Consider the following 17,578-nt stretch of genomic DNA (forward strand, 5'->3'; position numbering starts at 1 on the left):
CTAAGAAGTTTCGCTGGTCATGTATCGCTTCTCGGCCTTTTGGCTAAGATCAAAGTGTAGTATCTGTTCTTATCAGCTTAATATCTGATACGCCCCGCATGCGGGGCCAGTATATTAAACTGATTTTTGGAAATTGACGGAGGTTAGGGGCTTGCTCCACCTCTGTCGCGGGTTGGCCCAGTATTGCAGTACCGCTGGGATCGGCCCATTTTAAGTGAATTGAAAATAATTATTTGCCATGTAGTATTAACAAACCAAAAAGTACGATTTTCTTGTAATTGCGTTCAATTCAAAAAAATACTTCGTGCATCACGGCTATAATTCAATTATGAAATTGTTCAAGGAGTGGCTTCATTCCGCATCGTTTTCCACATGACCCTCCCAAATATATTAAAGGCCCCTCATACAAAAATGAAGCACTCAATTTCCAGAAATTCATAGGCAAATTACCAATTTTGAAACATCGCACACTACTCAAAAATATAAAACCATAAGACCAAATCCAGATGAACACCGTTTAGCATGCTCCAAGTAGTTCCAAGTCAGGAACTAATTTCAAGCTATCTATCCAGGATATTGCAACAAGAAAAAGCGATCATTCCAATCATTACCCTGGTGCAATTAGAACCATAACTTCTATATAAAACCATATATTTGAAGATCATCTTACATATAAAAAAAAATCACATTACCCTGGTAAAATTAAGGTAAACAAAAATTGCATCTACGGTTATTTTTCAATTCATTTATCCGGGACAGCGCGTACGCAGTCCCGACTACCAAAAATTACGCGCCCGAGTTATCCGCATTAGGGATAATCGCAGGGGTCAGCCCAACCGTGGTGCAATGGGAGGGCCTCACCCTGGGGGAACCGCCTTGTTGATCACGGTAACCCCTACGCCAGGTAAGTATGCTTGAAGCTGCTCAGTCCCATTAATATCAATCCGTTTCTATCTTTTTTCGAAGTATTATATTCGAATACTGCCATCTGTTGGTGGGTTTTCAATTTCAATGACTTCAATTTAAAATGCGAAGCTCAAAATTACACGGAGCTTATTACTGGATAAAAATCCCACCAGCTGGAAGTAAGGACTTGTGTCCTTTATCGAAATTTATATTTCCTGGAGTAGCTCCCTTTATAAAAATGAAATGCAACAAACAATATTAACCAGTGTTGGTTTTATAGTTTTTCTTCTAGTAGTGTATACAAAAATACAGCGTTATTCACATTCGTAAATACAGAGGCTTCATAAGTCTTTGACCATCACGTGACCACTAATATAGACAACCAAACATACACTGATTGGCAACGTTGTTTCTAGAAATAAATTCACTAAATAAAATCAGCTGACAATCCTTGTTTATAAAATTGGGTCTTGAGGGTTATGTTATTACATATTATTGGATATTTTGTATGAAAATGTTTCATTTATTTTAATTATTTGCCAATAAACGAAAATTCTGCTTTCCAAAATTTATTTCATTCTAAACAGATCATGTAGAAAAAAACATTAGTTTTAAGAACAAACAATAATTAAGACTTAAGAATCATGGGCTACTTGTAAGAAACGTTCTAAAATAAGGTTTCGGTATCTTTCAGCGTTGATAGTCATTCAAAAATATACATAGGTCCAATAATTCGTTTCTTTGACTACCCATGCCAACTTTAATAGGATGTAAGCTTGTTTCCAGAAAATTGTGAGGATTTTCTGTAGCCCAGGTCCTATAATTTTGACTACCTATCCTGAAAATTAAAACCCTGCTTTATCAGTGAAAAACGTCGAGGAGTGACAAAATTATTCACAACCAGTCATAATCGGTAATAATTGAACTGTTACTTTGTATGGATATATCGTGTTTTTAATGCTTTATGACAAATTCCAACAGAAAGGCCAGTTTAATCAACTAATTTAGATATGGATTTATTAGGGCTTGGTTGATTCCTTGAACATCTTCCTCTGTAACTTGGCCTGCCGGACGATTTTCCTTTGCAGATACATTATTTAGTTTCAAATCGTTGAACAATTCTTGTCTGTCTCACGAAAATGTCAAATTCAGCTTCAGGAAACTTACATATTGGTCTATACAAGACTAAAGAATATATCCATGTTCCATTTTCTTTCCGATTTCCATTACGAAAATGAGCCATCAAAATGAAGCATCTTATTCTGAAGTAAACATCATTTTTGGTTTCAACTCGAACTGAATACACTATTTTAGCTTTTAAAAAAGGGTTTTCTGCTAAGTAGGCGAAAATTGCAAAATTGAAAATAGAAAACGTGTTAACAAAATCATAAATTTAAATTATATGCATCAAACTTTTACACATCGCCGTAACAACCAATTACAATTTTTAAGAGGTTACCAGTTCATAAGAAAAATAAAATTAACCTTGAGTCGTGGTCAAACAAAAGATTATAATAGTTCGAATACAACCAAAACACGTCAGCCGCATCATCAAATCATGTTTAAAGGTTTCGATGCATATATCATCAAAACAATTTTTAGTTTTTGCAAAGGTGGGAATGAATATGAAACAGATTTTGTTTGTATAATTTCCAAACAGCCAGTTGGTCTGCTTTTATTGTTAAAACGTTTGGATAAAATACTATGACAATTCGGTATTTTTACATACTATACGCGTTTCACCAACGGTCAGCGGTATATGGCTTTTGCGTGTTTTATTTCAAAAGTTAAAAAAACGAGAATGGAACTCGACACCGACAGGGAGACAACAGGTACTACCTTCCCCCGTTAGGTACAACCACTCAGACTGCCTCGTCTCCGTTACCAACGCAAGCGAAGGTTGAACGATCATCGAAATCTACCGATTCACCCAAAATAAAGATATATCGGAGACATATCTCACGCTCAGGAAACGAGACTAAGTCTCATCCTCATGGTTGCGATAACTCTACTTTAGAGTAGAGAGTATGCGAAGATATACTACAGAAATGATCCTGTGAAGTATGATCTTAAATTTGCCCAGCAAAAGCGGCAATGTGAACTCCTTAAATCTTTGACCGTCAGACGACTATATCTACTAGCGACATCTGTCCGCGTATTGGATACTAATTATATTTCAGTTCAATTCAATTTCAGTTATTCAGTGTTGGAGGAAAATCAGATGTTCAATGGATTTATTAGTTTTTTTTTGTCTGATTCTCATTCTTCCACTTCATTTCAGATCTTTTATACTATTTTATATTTATTTATTGTTGGACCTAAACGCGTTCGTGATGGAAAATTCTAATATTCCAAATTAATAAAAATGTAAATAAAAAAACAGTATGCACAAGTGGTTTTTCAAGTACAGTATATATATATATATATATATATAAATCTAGTTATTATATTCAATAAATTATCTCGTTCCTATTTCGTCCAAAATTTTATAAAAATAACTGCTGAAAATGAGAATTTGGGGAAGGGGGGAAATGTGAAGGGGAAAAACATTAAAATTATAATAATCGATGCAGATCATGTATCACGTATTCAAACATCCTTCTTTGGTTTTGGGAACTTCAGATTTTATTTTATCTTTAACGTTTTATTGCTGACCTCGCACACGGGGAATTTTAAATTGTAGATATTTTCAAAACCCTTTTAATTCCAACGACATGATGTGCTGTATTCAATCAAATATTTAAAGAAAAAAAATTGAGTGGGAAATATATTTAATTAATATGATTTAATTCAATTAGTAGTTAAAGATTTTATTTATTAAAACGTAAAGGATTATTTATGGAGAAAACAGCAAATTTCTTGACTTTATGGCGAATCAAAATTATCTTATAATTCTAATATCGAGGGTATCGTGTTTGACTTGTCAAGAACTTTTTATTGAAAATAACGTTTTAGTTTATCTTGTAGAAATTTCTAACGAGTAACCTTAATACGAGCTCTACGAAGCATCTGCGATTATAAGTCCAGCTCACATAAATTGTGAAACGTACTCTGATATGTAAAATTGTAGAACTGTAAGAAAACAAAAATTTGGAATGTATACATATATATTTAAGAATAAATTATAGAAGAAATATTTTAAAAATCACAGTAGATATGTAATAATTTATTAAACATGATTAGATATACATATGCTCGACATATACATATACACTATAAAAGGAATTTACCGGTAAGAACTCTCAATCTTACCGTACGTTTAAAATTCGTTATGTTCATCCGTACATTGCGTTGAAACCCATCTGACTCATATTAAAAAAAAAACCCTTTATGTATATACATATTTAGAAAGTTAATTTTGATATTTTTACGCTTGACTAATATTAAAAAATCGGTTTATAGCAAACTTAGATAAAATCAAAATGAAGTCTTAATATTTAGTCATCCAATTCTAGAACGTATCCATGTAGATGGTGATAGACATTCTAAACATAAAATTTAATCTGATTCTCACTTTGACACGTTTTTCAATGTCCTGAATGCTACATATCAACTCGGCTTTCGCCATTTAGTTCACTTTTATCATCATAGAGCGCGCCACGTACTTTTCGATGCTTCGGTTTAGAAATGAAGGAAATTCAACATACGCATTTGAAGGCACTATCTTTAGCTTTGCGCAGTGGCATTATCGTAACCAATGAGGTCTATCCGAGGTGCGATTATTGCTAGTTGAAAACTTTAACCAATACCCCGCCATGTGCACGTGAAAGACCGTGCGCTAAGGCAATTTTTGTAGGCCTCTACTGAGGCCGTCTATGATAATAAAAAATAAACCTTTTTTGATTTCAGTGAGCTTTTCATGATCTCTATTTGAACTCTTTCGTACAATTTTTTTCTTGATTGTACAATGAGACAATTGAAAAGCGAGCTTTTTTCCCACAAATCTATTTAGTTTATCTCCAAGTAGATTTTAGTAAAAGTAATCATAACCATATTGTACAAATGTTTAGTCACTACCACCATTTAAGGACGTCATTATATATGAATGTCTTCTACGTGCTTTATCCGTGGCATATTTCAATAAAATTCAACGTTTAGCAAATTTTGTGAATTAAAAATGTAATTTAATCCTAGTTTTTCGATGTAATGTTAGTTTGTTGCGAATTTAGCCTGATTTTTTTAGTTCTTGACAATTTACTTCCCTCAATAGCCGAGACGCAGTGTTGCCGAAGCGAAATTCCAATTTTTACATCTATATTATTCACTTGGAACTATTATATAAGGGCCTAAAATTACATCCACATATTTCACCCATTATTTTAATGTGATCTATAATCTGGATTAACTGATATTGAGTCACCTCGATTTTATTTGTGCACTACACGTGGTATCCATTCACTCGCTCATATTTTTTGGTTGGCAGTCAATATAAAGAATTTTGAGGGCAGAAACTAAACCAGCTGAAGCAAAAGATGGAGCCACTTGTAGCCAGTTCCATCCTAAATATTGACTTCGAATTTGATATTCACTAGTTAGCGGCCCATTCGTTACCCTGGACTCTCTTCAAAGCGAATAAATCTTTCGCCTTTTACTAAAGATTTCCGTGGAGAGGGTCAACATAAATGGGTCTTACGTAATTTTTCCTAAGCCCGGCTTCGGTTGGGCGGCTGATCTAATTGAAGAATAATAGCCTAAAGATTTTTTTTTAATGGTTTATTATCTGGTGATAGAATCTAGTCTTTTCGTAACGCCTGGGTTTCATTTCTTAATTCTGTCAATACGATGTTCATGCTAGAGGCTCATACGTTCAGAAAAAATTATTTCGTAAAAATATTGGATAAATAAACCAACTCATCTAGTCTGGTACATGTAACAAATATGGTCATGATCTCTTTTTAAATGAAAACGTATTAGAACAATTTTGAATTATACCCTTTTCAAAATGTCTAGCATTTTAATATTTTGCATGTTGAAAAGGTACTGAGACGTAGCTGTGTAGTGCACGATTGAGCCATTACAAAAACGGGTCAAAATCACCTTCCATCTGTAGTTACGGGTTAATGGACATTTTCTAATATATAGGGTGACCCAACTTTAAATGGCATAATTGAAAATTAAATTCTGATAAAATTAAGCATATTTTGTTGTATAAACTTTTTTTTGGTTCTTTTCAAGATATTGATAAAGATTTTTAACTACGTTTTCAAATCACTAAAATTTTTCAAGAACCAAACAGTAGGCAAGTTGATTACACGTTCTGAGACATTTAAATTACTTTCAGCATAAACATAGCACTTATCATTACTGCTATCCAATTTTAGACGCATTTAAACAAAGAATGATTTTGTCAATTATTCATTTCATTTCAAAACGCTGTAAAGCGTCAGAAAAACTTTAGTGTCCTTTTCTGGAAATCCTCTATCATGAGTATCTTCGATTGGTTTCCAGAAAATCATTTGAAACAATTTATCAAATTCTTTATTAAATTAAATTATTAAATTAATCCCAAGGAAACATTTCAAAATGGCCTCCATTTTGTGCTAGGCAACAACTTCGAAACGTGTATTTGCTATCGCACTTTGTCATCAGTTGAGAAGCCTGGATTAGTGCAATTAGTTCTCTTGATTTAGGATGTCTGTAAACCATCTTTAAGTTCCCCACAAAAAAAGTCAAGTGAGATCTGGCGACCTAGGTCAAGGTACTGGTCCATTTCTTTCAATCCAGAGCGGAGTTGATATTCAACTAGTTTTGGACAAGTCGGCTGTGATGAATAGGACACCCATCCAATGAGCGTTTCCTCGGGATTAATTTAATAATTTATTTTAATAAAGAATAAAATTGTTTCAAATGATTTTGTCAAACAATCGAAGATACTCATGATAAACAAGTTTTCCAGAAAAGGACAAAGTTTTTCTGACGCTTATCTACATTTTGAAATAAGTGAATAATTGAAACTATTGTCTAAATGCGTCTAATGGATAGTAGTAATATTAAGTGCTGTTTAACATGCTGAAAGAAGGAATTTAAGTGTCAGAACGTGCAATCAGAATTCCCTACTAGGTTTGGTTCTTGAGAAATTTTAGTATAAGGGTTTGAAAACGTAGTTAAAAATCTTTGATTGTCAATATTTTAAAAGGAACCGGAAGTTTATACAAAATATGCTTAATTTTATCAGAATTTAAATTTTCAATTATGCCGTTTAGTTGGGTCACCTTGTATAATATAGTTGGATAGTGATGAACTGGTAAATTCCAATAATTTGGTATCTGCCCAAATTTAGTGGTGTAGATAATCAATTGTATGCATTAATAGATCGATTAATGAATCCACTTGGACAGCAGTTTTTAAGCTTGGTCCTTAATTTAAAGCAAATTCAATAATGCTACACAAATTTTAGTACATGTAATTTCAAAGCTACTATGGTCAGTCCATTGCAATCAAGTTAACAGAAGGGGCCTAAAACAAGTTTCGAATTTGTTGACTACATAGGGTTTCAAAGGAATGACTGATATTGTCAGGGGCTGTTTGAAGGGTAGTGTAATACATACATTAAATGCATTACATTTCTTGACTCCCAATAGCTTAATCATAAACTTTTCTAGTAATACCAGCAACAAACTTTTTACAATATTGTAATGTACCTATCTTATGAATTAGGATAAATTGACATTCGAGCTTATTTGTATTTCTCATGAAGAGTTGTATTTGTTCTGTACTAACTTGGCCTTTGGCCCAACCAATAATACTAACTTAACCTTGGCCCCACAGATAAAGTAATTAAGCCAAGGTCCGGGGTTTTTCCAATAGATATTGCATAGTAATTAGTTTTGTAATCACCCTTCTATTTGATTAGATATATACATAAATACAGCTTTAGGTTAAAAACAAGAACTTCCGAATAGAATCTTGACCAGAATAGTTGATTATAGTAGTGACTAGTTGAACCAACGCGTTTTTGTTGACCAAACCTCTCCCTGCATCGGGATACATAATATTGCTCGATTAGGATGTCCACCTAAGTACACCTTTTCTTCTTGCTACTTTCATCCATTTTCATTTTGTTTTACAATTCACTCATTTTCCATTTCTTTAGTTCATGGAAAGGGCATAATTTCATAACGGCTTTGATGAAAATATTTAAATTACTTCTGAAACCTAGTTACACAATATACTGAAATGCATTGATTTATATTTACTAATTACTTTTCATGTTTTTATTTATAATACTACTTTACCCAAATTATAAATTTATATACTGTAAGCATCATTTAGGGGTTGGGGACCCCGGGGAAAATGAAAGAGCTCTGCCATGCCTTCAACTTCATTGTTAGATTAGGGCTTTATTTCTTTCATTCAATTGGATGCGTAGGTACTCCTGGACCATTACACCCTTTGCTGCTTAAGTTTGACCCTTACTGCACTGGCAGCATAAATATCTATCTGATAATGCAGCCACTGCTCCCGTTTTATTTTCATAGCACAATCGTGAAGTATTAATACGAAATATGCACTAGGGATGTATATTCAACATTTATTAACGTTTTTGGAAAAAATACATAATTCTTCAAAAACCGACAATTTCCACCCGTTCTCCCATATAATTCGTTGTTAATTTGGAGGTTATTGTTTACTTGTGTAAATCGATCTAAATTCAACGTTGCTAAATTTATCTGAATAATAGGTTCATTAAATTTATTTAAAATTTTGTTTAAAATGTATCGAACAAATCAAATCACAGATATTGCTTAATTTTTATGCTAAGCTAGCTAGACCAAGCATGTTATAATTTTATTTGGGCATTAAATGTATTACACTTGTATGTAAAGTTGGCATCATCGCAAGCAGTTTTGGAATAGTATGCGTCACAATCCCTTTAAGAGATGGAGCCACTTGTTGCCAGTTGCTTTCTAAACAAAGAGGTTGAAATTCAATTGTAGTAGTCCTGAACACATTCGTTACCCTGGACTCTCTTCAAAGCGAATAAATCTTTCGCCTTTTACTAAAGATTTCCGTGGAGAGGGTCAACATAAATGGGTCTCATTTAATTTTTTTAAGGCCAACTTCGGTTGGTCGTTTTGACTTAATCGAAAAACAATTTGATTTATATTTAGATCTTTTCAATCTTACGGCGTCATTCATTGTCAATAAATAGCATTGATTATACCGCCTTTAAACTAATCCGACGAATAATTTTGATCCCCAACAATTTTATGGTTAATTTATGAACTTACAACGTACCTTTTGATCAATGTTAAATTCATTTATAAAATACCTATACTAATTAATTTTTAAAGGTTAGTTTCCAAAAAATAATAAAACATCTGTATTTTTAATGTGAAAAAATCGTTGATATAATAAAATTAACGAGTAACCGGATATGATTTGTTCATACAACAAACTTAATGCCTATTAATCGTTGCCCAGTATTTAATTTGAAAATTCCGTGCCGTAATCAAATGCCGAAACCCGCTTTTTAATTTTAAATGTTTCTAATTTCAAATTGTAAATATTAAATTTCATACATCTTCAATTTCATACAAGTTTCATCTTGTGCAGGTTCGGGGTACAACGGAACTGCAATTCATACCAATATTAAAATTACCCTTTACGTTTCATTTGCTTTGAGTTCTAAATAGCATTTCATGATTAGAAGAGCTTTTCATATTCATATGGAGTTGCTTCTCATTTAATGTAGATACAAAAAACGTTTCGTAATATCCTTGGGCATATGCGAATGTCAGGCACGGTGCCCCATTGTAAATTAGAAATTGACTGTCAAAATAGATCATTGTGGTAAAAGGTTTATCATCTCACCTAAAAACATGGAGGTGCAAATATGATTAAGGGATGTAAACGTGGGAAGAATGTGGAAGGTATGGTGGCAGGCTTTTTGGAAGAAAAGCAGATGCACCCGGGGTGACGCATCAAAAAGGGATTCATTCCCGATTCTAGAGAAATAGTATTGCCTAAACGTTTTTGTTTCTCGAGTTAGGAATCTGACGTACCTTTCGATTTAACATTATTTTATTTATAATTTTACCTGAAAATTACATTTTCTTCGTGTAATTTTGATCTTCAACCATTTTTTGACCATTTTATTTTTTAGTATTGAATTGCTGTCATGCTCAACTTTTACTGCCAGACCCCCCATATTGCATAACCACCGTTTTAGTTGATTTTTTTAGGTCCGTATTTGGTTTTCTTCATACCCCTTCCGAGCCTAATTATTTTTCTCCAAATGTTCCCAAATTCCAACAGCTTATATTTGCAATTTTTTTTTAATATGTACGTTTTTTCTTAGCACTACCCGTTTTTAAATAAATTTTGAACGGTTTTATAATTACCGAATACTGATTGATTTTGACGTCTTGATTTTACTATTGTCTAGATTTTTTCCTTTCCATACCTGTTCAAACCTATTTTTGGAAATTGTGGCATTGATTACAATTTGCATAATTATGTATGTAGTCAATCAACAAAATTTTATGGTAATTTTGATCTCAAAAATTTGTATGCAAACCCATTACTTCTATCGCACTATGCATCGAATCTACCTCCATTTATGAATAACCTTTTTCTAGTGTAATTTCAATAGGCAAGTGGGTAATAAATAAAAGGACAATGTATTACGGTTTTATGCTACGTTACTGCATACATGATCTTTAATCGTTTTAAATCATTTTAGTAACTACTTATTTCACTACCTATTTACACCTTGGAGGGCTGTTTATACGATTAAATTATATGCTGTTTTTGGCTGTAGTACAAGGGCGATACCTTGGAGCATGGCACTTGTAACGGTTTGTAAATCGAAATTAGCCGATACGAACATTACAAGCTGTTTAATCTTTTTGCCCTATTAGCATCATTAATATGAGAATATTGACCTTGGTATTTTGTCTTGCACCTTAAGCATTTATTTTTCTTTGGTTTAAAAAAATGCCAAACGCCTGTAGTTATGAAACAAATTCTTTGACCATTTATTTACGCCTTTATCTCATTTTAAGAATTGTGTAAGTGTACTAAACATTGCCTATAGCCGAAAAACAATGGCGGGGTGTCCGGGGGTAAAAGGCAGGTGAGACTAGTGGTGAAATAATTCTGATTTGATTTAATGCCGAATAAATAGGGTTAAGATATTTGCGCGTAGTTTCGCTGGCAAATGCGACTTACTGGAAATTACTCCATTTAAAATGTGCGGCATTATTTCCTGGGGCATTTTTACTTCCATCTTTTTTTGTCACCTTTATTCGCTAGTACCATGTCTACAGGACCGTGGCTAATCGAAAGGGTTTTTAAATAAAAATTTTTGCAAACCCTTTTTATCCATTTAAAAAAAAAATGGTCGAGACTGCTTTTGGTGGTCTAATTTCCTTGTTTTCTTTAACATATTTCGATAGTAATGAAATCCTTTTGTCGCGTGAACTGAATTCACTACAGAAAGCTTGCTTTCTGAAAATTCTTGTATAACGGCATTTTGCAATTACATTTTTAAAGGATTTTGCAGGCATTGCTTGCCTTTGGTAATGTACGGTAAACAGGATTTTTTCAGTAATGATTTTTATTGTTTTGATCTTTAGTACGTTTATCCTGTCCAGCATTTATGGAGTTAATTTGTCAATAGTAAAAGTAATTGGATCTCGAATCTATCAGATATCCATAAAATCTTAGATTTTATATACAATTTTAACCGCTCATTTTAATCTAAAATTTAAAAAATATGTTGACTGACGTTTTGTATGGTTGCCACGATGCTTCGTCAGGATTAAGATAACTCACCAACTTTTATTTCACTAGTTTTAAATGAGAAAAATAAAATGGTACGGGTACTTTGTGAATAACCCCTGATAGACGAAACCAAGTCCCAGAGCCAACACAACTACCTTTTAGAGGCCTTTTTGCTACTTATACAGCCATCTGCAGTATTAGGCACCCCTGTTCGCTCTTAAAAATCAAATACCAAGTGCCATTCTTTCTAATCGATTTTTTCAGACATTGTTTTTCATTTGCGCCCCTTTTTCGGCTTTTCATCTTTCGATGTCCTGGAAACCTTTTAGCCCGGTTTGTACAGCACATCGGGAACATGTGAAAACCCTTGAGTAAGAAAACAATTTGGCTTTGTTTTGCAACAATTCTCGTTTTAGGCATTTTTCATCACAATTACTAAGAAAGCATCTCAATACACTAAGATATTAATTCGCTCAATTTTCACTTATTCAGCCATTAAAATCGATAATTGCGCAAAAAAACTAAAGGAATTTACATTCCCATGTGTTCAAATGGTTCATTTTTTTTCACTTAACGATTTGAGTTTTGTAATGGAACTCGCGAAACAACTCGGGAACTGGTAGATTTTTATTCCACTCGTTATGACACAACCCTTAATCTTTTACAACTAAAGATCTCGGGATTAAACTGACATTTCAATAGAGCCATGAGTTAATGAGGGAAGTGACAAAATTCCGGGAGCGTCGAGTTATAATGGTAATGGTCAAAATAGTTATGGTCAAAATGGTTATGGTCCTTTTACAAGCTTCGGGGTATCTTAAGTACCAAATCTGGGGGTCAGCACCCATAGGCGTACTCCGGTTTTAGGCAATTAACAAGACTATCCACAGATGGTAACTTTCTAAATCCTTAACCCGTAACGTCAAGATAATGGTAAGAAAAGATGATTTACGGGGGAGTTGTAGCTATAGTGAGATTTTAGCAAAAATATGGATATTTTAGACTTTTGTCTTGACGAGGAAAAGGAGTGAGTTTTTATGAAGGGTAACCCTTATTGGAAAATAATGGGTTCCCAACATGGCCATCCTGGACATATCACTAAAGTAGTGGAACTTCATAGGCGTAGCCTAAGGGTACATTACAGTTGTTTATCAGTAATTCATTCAATAGTAAGGAATTTTTTAAAAATCGAAATTTCTTAAGGGTGCCTAATACATTGCACATAACTGTATGGGAAACTATATGCATCAGATTTATGTCTTAGGAATGTAACACTAAGTTATGATGGGCAGACTAACGGCCATTCTGAAGATAAAGTACTGTTGAATGTCTATTACCGACGCAATTATGTAGCCTCGTGTGCAATTTGTCCATGGGAAACAGATTAGCAGGTACGTCTTTTGGATTTTAAGGATAACCAGGACGGAAAAGTTAGGACAAAGAAACAAGGAACAAGCAGTTAAGATAGAGGTTAGTATAAACAATATAATTGTTCTGTAACATCAGTAAGGATGAAGTATATGACTAGCCAACAAAGCAAAAAAATTTAACAGGTACCAGACAAAATTTTCAATTTATTACAAATAATAGTTTATATTCTTTTACCCGATTTGACTTTTTACTATGGTAATGCGTTAATATAATGTAACGGGTGTAATAAAATTTTATCAAGTAGGATGTGAACTAAAAATTATTTATTTGTCAACACTTGTAATATCGATTTCAACGCAATAAATTCTTAAAATGTATGAATTGTACAAAGCGGTATACGTTCAGAAGAAAACCAAGTCCATTATTTGATCACGTACCTGTATACCGCTATTATTGTACCATGATTGTTTTTTTTATAATGCACTCTTCTGTACTTATATTAAAAGCTAAATAATTTCAAACTTAAAACGATTGATTTTATATATAGAATAAAATATTTAAATATTAACTGGAAATAAATAACTTGGTCAATTGTGAATTTTTGAATATACATATATTACAATTTGATCATTTTTTTCGTTTAAATTTAAATATTTTATATATTTTGGGTTAGTCCAATTTTCGAAAATTTGGACTTAGCCATTTTCTCTTGTATACATGAGTACTTAAGACCACCATCTGAAAATGATAGGTTTGGTCGTAATTTCTTCTAAAATAAGCATGAGGTAAGAGAAAAATGATTCAGTCAGGAAATCATGGGAAAAAGGCTGAAATGTGGCTTATCAGTGCTCTTAAAAGAGGATGCGCTCGGGTATGGCTGAGTATCGGAATTCATTCTGGACTTGGTTCTTGAAAAGTAAAGGTATGCTTCAGACATTTTTATAACCATACAAAAATTTACATTACCGTCCATAAGTATTTACCTACCTCAAAATTTTTATTGTTTTAAGGTTTACTATATGTATATAAAATATAGATATTGAAAGCATTTTGAAAACAAATTACCTTTATTTTCAGTCTTAAAAATTAACCTCAATATGACGCCTTTATTTTTTATAATTGCTGCACAACCGTGGCATTCTTTCAAGTAACTTAGCGTTTTACTTGATATTAAACGCCATACTTGCAACATTCTCCACGGATTCCTGAGATGATGGACATTCGCTTCTTATCTTTTTGTCGAGCTCATCCCACAATAACTCGGGATTGAGGTCAGGCGACTGTGGCCACTCCACGTTTATTTTCGGTTTTTAATTGATTCAAATGAGATTGCACACTGGAATTGTTTCGCATGGTCCTGTTGAAAAATTGTTCGGACTGAAAATACGTCCAGAGGGTAACATTTGCTTTTTTTAATTTCTAAATATTGTTTTTTCTTCATTATTCCATCATTCTTAAAATTAAAAAAATACTAGGATGGACAAATACTTATGGACGGTAGTGTATATATAGCAATATTTTTAATACAATTGAAATGTGACCGGAACAAAATTAGAAAATACGTAATTGCATATCAGGGAAATTTTGAAAAATTTTGTTACCCAAAAAGGCCTTGAGCAATGAATTTTGAAATAAATACTTCAGTGGTTGTATATACAATTAACTTAATTATCAATAAAATGTAGTGAGAAGTTACAATACTTATAACTTTCGGTCAAAGATTGTTATGCACACCGATTGGAAGTAGTTATATTTTTTTTGGGGAGGCGACGCGACCCCAGGAATAAAAATCTTGGTAAGACAATACCGGAGTCCGTACTACCAGCCTGTGGGGTTTCATCCACTAAAAAATTCCGTGTTTGCAGAGGATTTCGAGCCCGTGCCCGAAGTCCTCGATCGCGCTTTTGGGCCATTTTTGTTTTTGGCATCAGATAAGTGGGATTATCGCTTTTTACTCTACCATCTCTCTAAGCCTTTGTTGCCTCTTGTAGGTGAGTCGGAGACTTCCCGGATCTTTAATTTCCTCGCCGATTTGGGATTTTTCTACCCTTTTCTGTCCGTCTGAATGATTTTTTTCGTCAGCTTCATCTTTTTGGTTATTTGTCATACAATGAGTCAGAAGTACCAGAAAGGCTATCTGACCCTTCTCCTTCCATCATTGCGGGAGATACCTTTTGACTTGTCTGTTTTTCATTTCAAGCCTCTTAGCTTGTTGATCATGTGAGTGGATCCCCCCTGTCATCTGTTTTCCAGCAACTGGTATCTAGGTTTCTTGTGTGATATAACGTTTTGGGGATTGTAGTCCATCGCTCTCTTAATCAGCTTATTTGGATGGGTTTCTGTTCCCTGGAAGATCTTAATTGCATGGTCTTTAATGACGTCCGTCATTGACCTGTATTTGAGATCTCTATCGTTTTATTGCTGACGTACCAAGGCGCACCTAGAGCCGTTCTCAATGCAATATTTTTCCCTGCCTGAAGACCAGATGAGTCCTGCCTGCATAACCCCATGCCGTTGATGCGTACGTCAGTTGTGGTTATATAACGATTTTGATGAGCATGATCTTGTTTTTAAGTGGTAGTTTGGACTTCCTACTTAATATCGAGTGGAGCCTTGCTCTTGTCATTTTGGCCTTTTTCTGCTTTTGTTACGTATTGCTGCCACATGAGATTTTTATAATTGTCCTCTCCCAGATACGTGACATTGTTCTCTCGATGTGATATCTCTTCATTTTTTATTACTATTTGGTTTTCAGTTATAATTTTTCTTTTATGTCTGAATACGATGCCCTATGTTTTTCTGCATTTATATCTATTTTTCATTTCAAAAACCATTTTTCTTAGTTTTGGATTTCCTATTGTAGGTACCTAACCAGCATCGTTCCGCACCAGGATCTAGCCAGTATCGTTGTGTCGTCGGCATAGTGCCAACTGTCCCGTTCTGGGAGGGTCCGTCAAGTAATGTACAGGAACGGAGATAGTACCGCTCTTTGCGGTACTTCAGCTTCTATTGTATGTCGAGTGAATTTGTCCCAGTTTGGTCCGGAAAGCTCTGCTTCGGAGAAAAGATCCGACGAGTTTGATCAGCGCGATTTTGAATCCTGCATCTATCATTTTAATCAGTAGGGTTTTGTACCAAGCTCTGTCGAATGTAACAGTACTGCTCAAGCGTCCAAAAGTACTGCTCCTGCAGCCTGATTTCTGTTGAAACTTTCCGTTGTGAATTCCGTCATTCTCAGCACCTGAAATTCTGTAGGTTACTGTCTGAACTCAAATTGTTCTTGTGGGATGATTTTTAAACCTTCATCATATTTTCGTAATCTTTTCAGAATAACTTTCCACGATTTATCCCACGAATGGCAGGAGATTTATTGATCTGTAATTCTGTGAAAAGAAGTGATCTTTTCCTGGTTTGGGTATCTTGATAATATCAGCTTTTTTCCAATTCTCGGGGAAGTGCTGTGCCTCAGGACTGCATTCGCGATGTTTACCAATACGGCTATCCCTCGTACTGGCAACTTAAGAATCTGGTTGCCGATCTGATCGCATCCCGGTGCTTTCTTTACTTTCAGGTGTCATGATTTTTTAAATTTTATCTAGCGTTGAGTGCCTGATCCCCGTGCTCGTTCCCCGTAGATGGGAGGAATCGGTTTTCTCTTTTTCATGGCCTTCAGCATTTTCCACATGCTCCTGTCCTGAGGGTTTAGGGATTTGAGGTGCACCTGCCACTGTTTTTTCCTGATTTCCTGTAGGGCCGCTTTGACCCTCCTGTTCAATTAATTTAGAGTATTTTTATCAGCCAGGGCATGTTCTCAATGCCATTTTCTTGGCTTGTCTTTGCTGAATCAGCTATTTGGTTTCCTCCGGGATTTTTTTTATAGTAGTTCTTTATCCTTGGCTTAATTGTGATTTTCGAGCTCGTATTTAGGGCTGTTTTTATGTCTCTCTCCAGAGTTGAAATGGCCTCTTTGATTTTAGCTCTATTATCTATTCTACTTATAACCAATAAGTCTCTTTGCAATATTGTCCTGAACGGTCCCCAGTTGGTCTTTCTGAGTCCGATGGTATTCTCTGTAGGTGGTCCGTTTCCAAGTAGTACTCGGATTGGATCGTAATGCGAGAATCCTTATTTTAAAACATCCATTTCAACATTCATGGCAAGATTCCTGGCAAGTATAATATTCAAAACGTCATTTGTCCCCTTACTTGCCAGGTGTGGTTCTCCTATTGCCATAACGGGAACGTCTACCTTCTTCCTTTCTAAAAGTAGCTTCAGTTGCCTGCCGTTTTGGTTGGTAGATCTGCTATACCAATCGGGTAATTTCGCATTGAACTCCCCGATTGCTATTGTCCTCTTTGGCTCTGAAAAAGTATGTTTCAGGTCGTTTTGCAAGAATCTTGTCATAGGTGGGTGATAGTAGTAGGCAATTCTCAATTTACCCTTGATGGTGATGACCTCTACTGCTATGGCTTTCATTTTTTCCATTTGTATCGGTGGCAATTGGACGTGCTGGACGTTGTTCTTTACTAGAAGTGCCGTTTCTCCGTATGTTACTTCTTGGGTTTCCTTGTCT

At 34.4% G+C, this 17,578-nt stretch overlaps 6 non-coding genes across 6 annotated transcripts; 4 read left to right on the top strand and 2 right to left on the bottom strand.

The window, feature by feature from the left end:
* Positions 1-23: 23 nt before the first annotated feature.
* On the top strand, positions 24-214 carry LOC136410641 (U2 spliceosomal RNA). The gene has a single exon (XR_010752274.1). It is a non-coding gene; the product is annotated as a U2 spliceosomal RNA (small nuclear RNA).
* A 536-nt stretch (positions 215-750) lies between these two features.
* On the bottom strand, positions 751-912 carry LOC136410639 (U1 spliceosomal RNA). The gene has a single exon (XR_010752272.1). It is a non-coding gene; the product is annotated as a U1 spliceosomal RNA (small nuclear RNA).
* A 1,851-nt stretch (positions 913-2,763) lies between these two features.
* On the bottom strand, positions 2,764-2,977 carry LOC136410633 (small nucleolar RNA U3). Its single transcript, XR_010752266.1, has one exon. It is a non-coding gene; the product is annotated as a small nucleolar RNA U3 (small nucleolar RNA).
* A 1,597-nt stretch (positions 2,978-4,574) lies between these two features.
* LOC136410634 (U4 spliceosomal RNA) lies at positions 4,575-4,715 on the top strand. Its single transcript, XR_010752267.1, has one exon. It is a non-coding gene; the product is annotated as a U4 spliceosomal RNA (small nuclear RNA).
* Positions 4,716-5,453: 738 nt separating this feature from the next.
* LOC136410636 (U5 spliceosomal RNA) lies at positions 5,454-5,572 on the top strand. The gene has a single exon (XR_010752269.1). It is a non-coding gene; the product is annotated as a U5 spliceosomal RNA (small nuclear RNA).
* Positions 5,573-8,861: 3,289 nt separating this feature from the next.
* LOC136410635 (U5 spliceosomal RNA) lies at positions 8,862-8,979 on the top strand. The gene has a single exon (XR_010752268.1). It is a non-coding gene; the product is annotated as a U5 spliceosomal RNA (small nuclear RNA).
* The last annotated feature ends 8,599 nt before the right edge of the window (positions 8,980-17,578 follow it).

This window comes from Euwallacea similis, chromosome 8 (genome assembly GCF_039881205.1).
Source record: "Euwallacea similis isolate ESF13 chromosome 8, ESF131.1, whole genome shotgun sequence".
NCBI lineage: Eukaryota > Metazoa > Arthropoda > Insecta > Coleoptera > Curculionidae > Euwallacea > Euwallacea similis.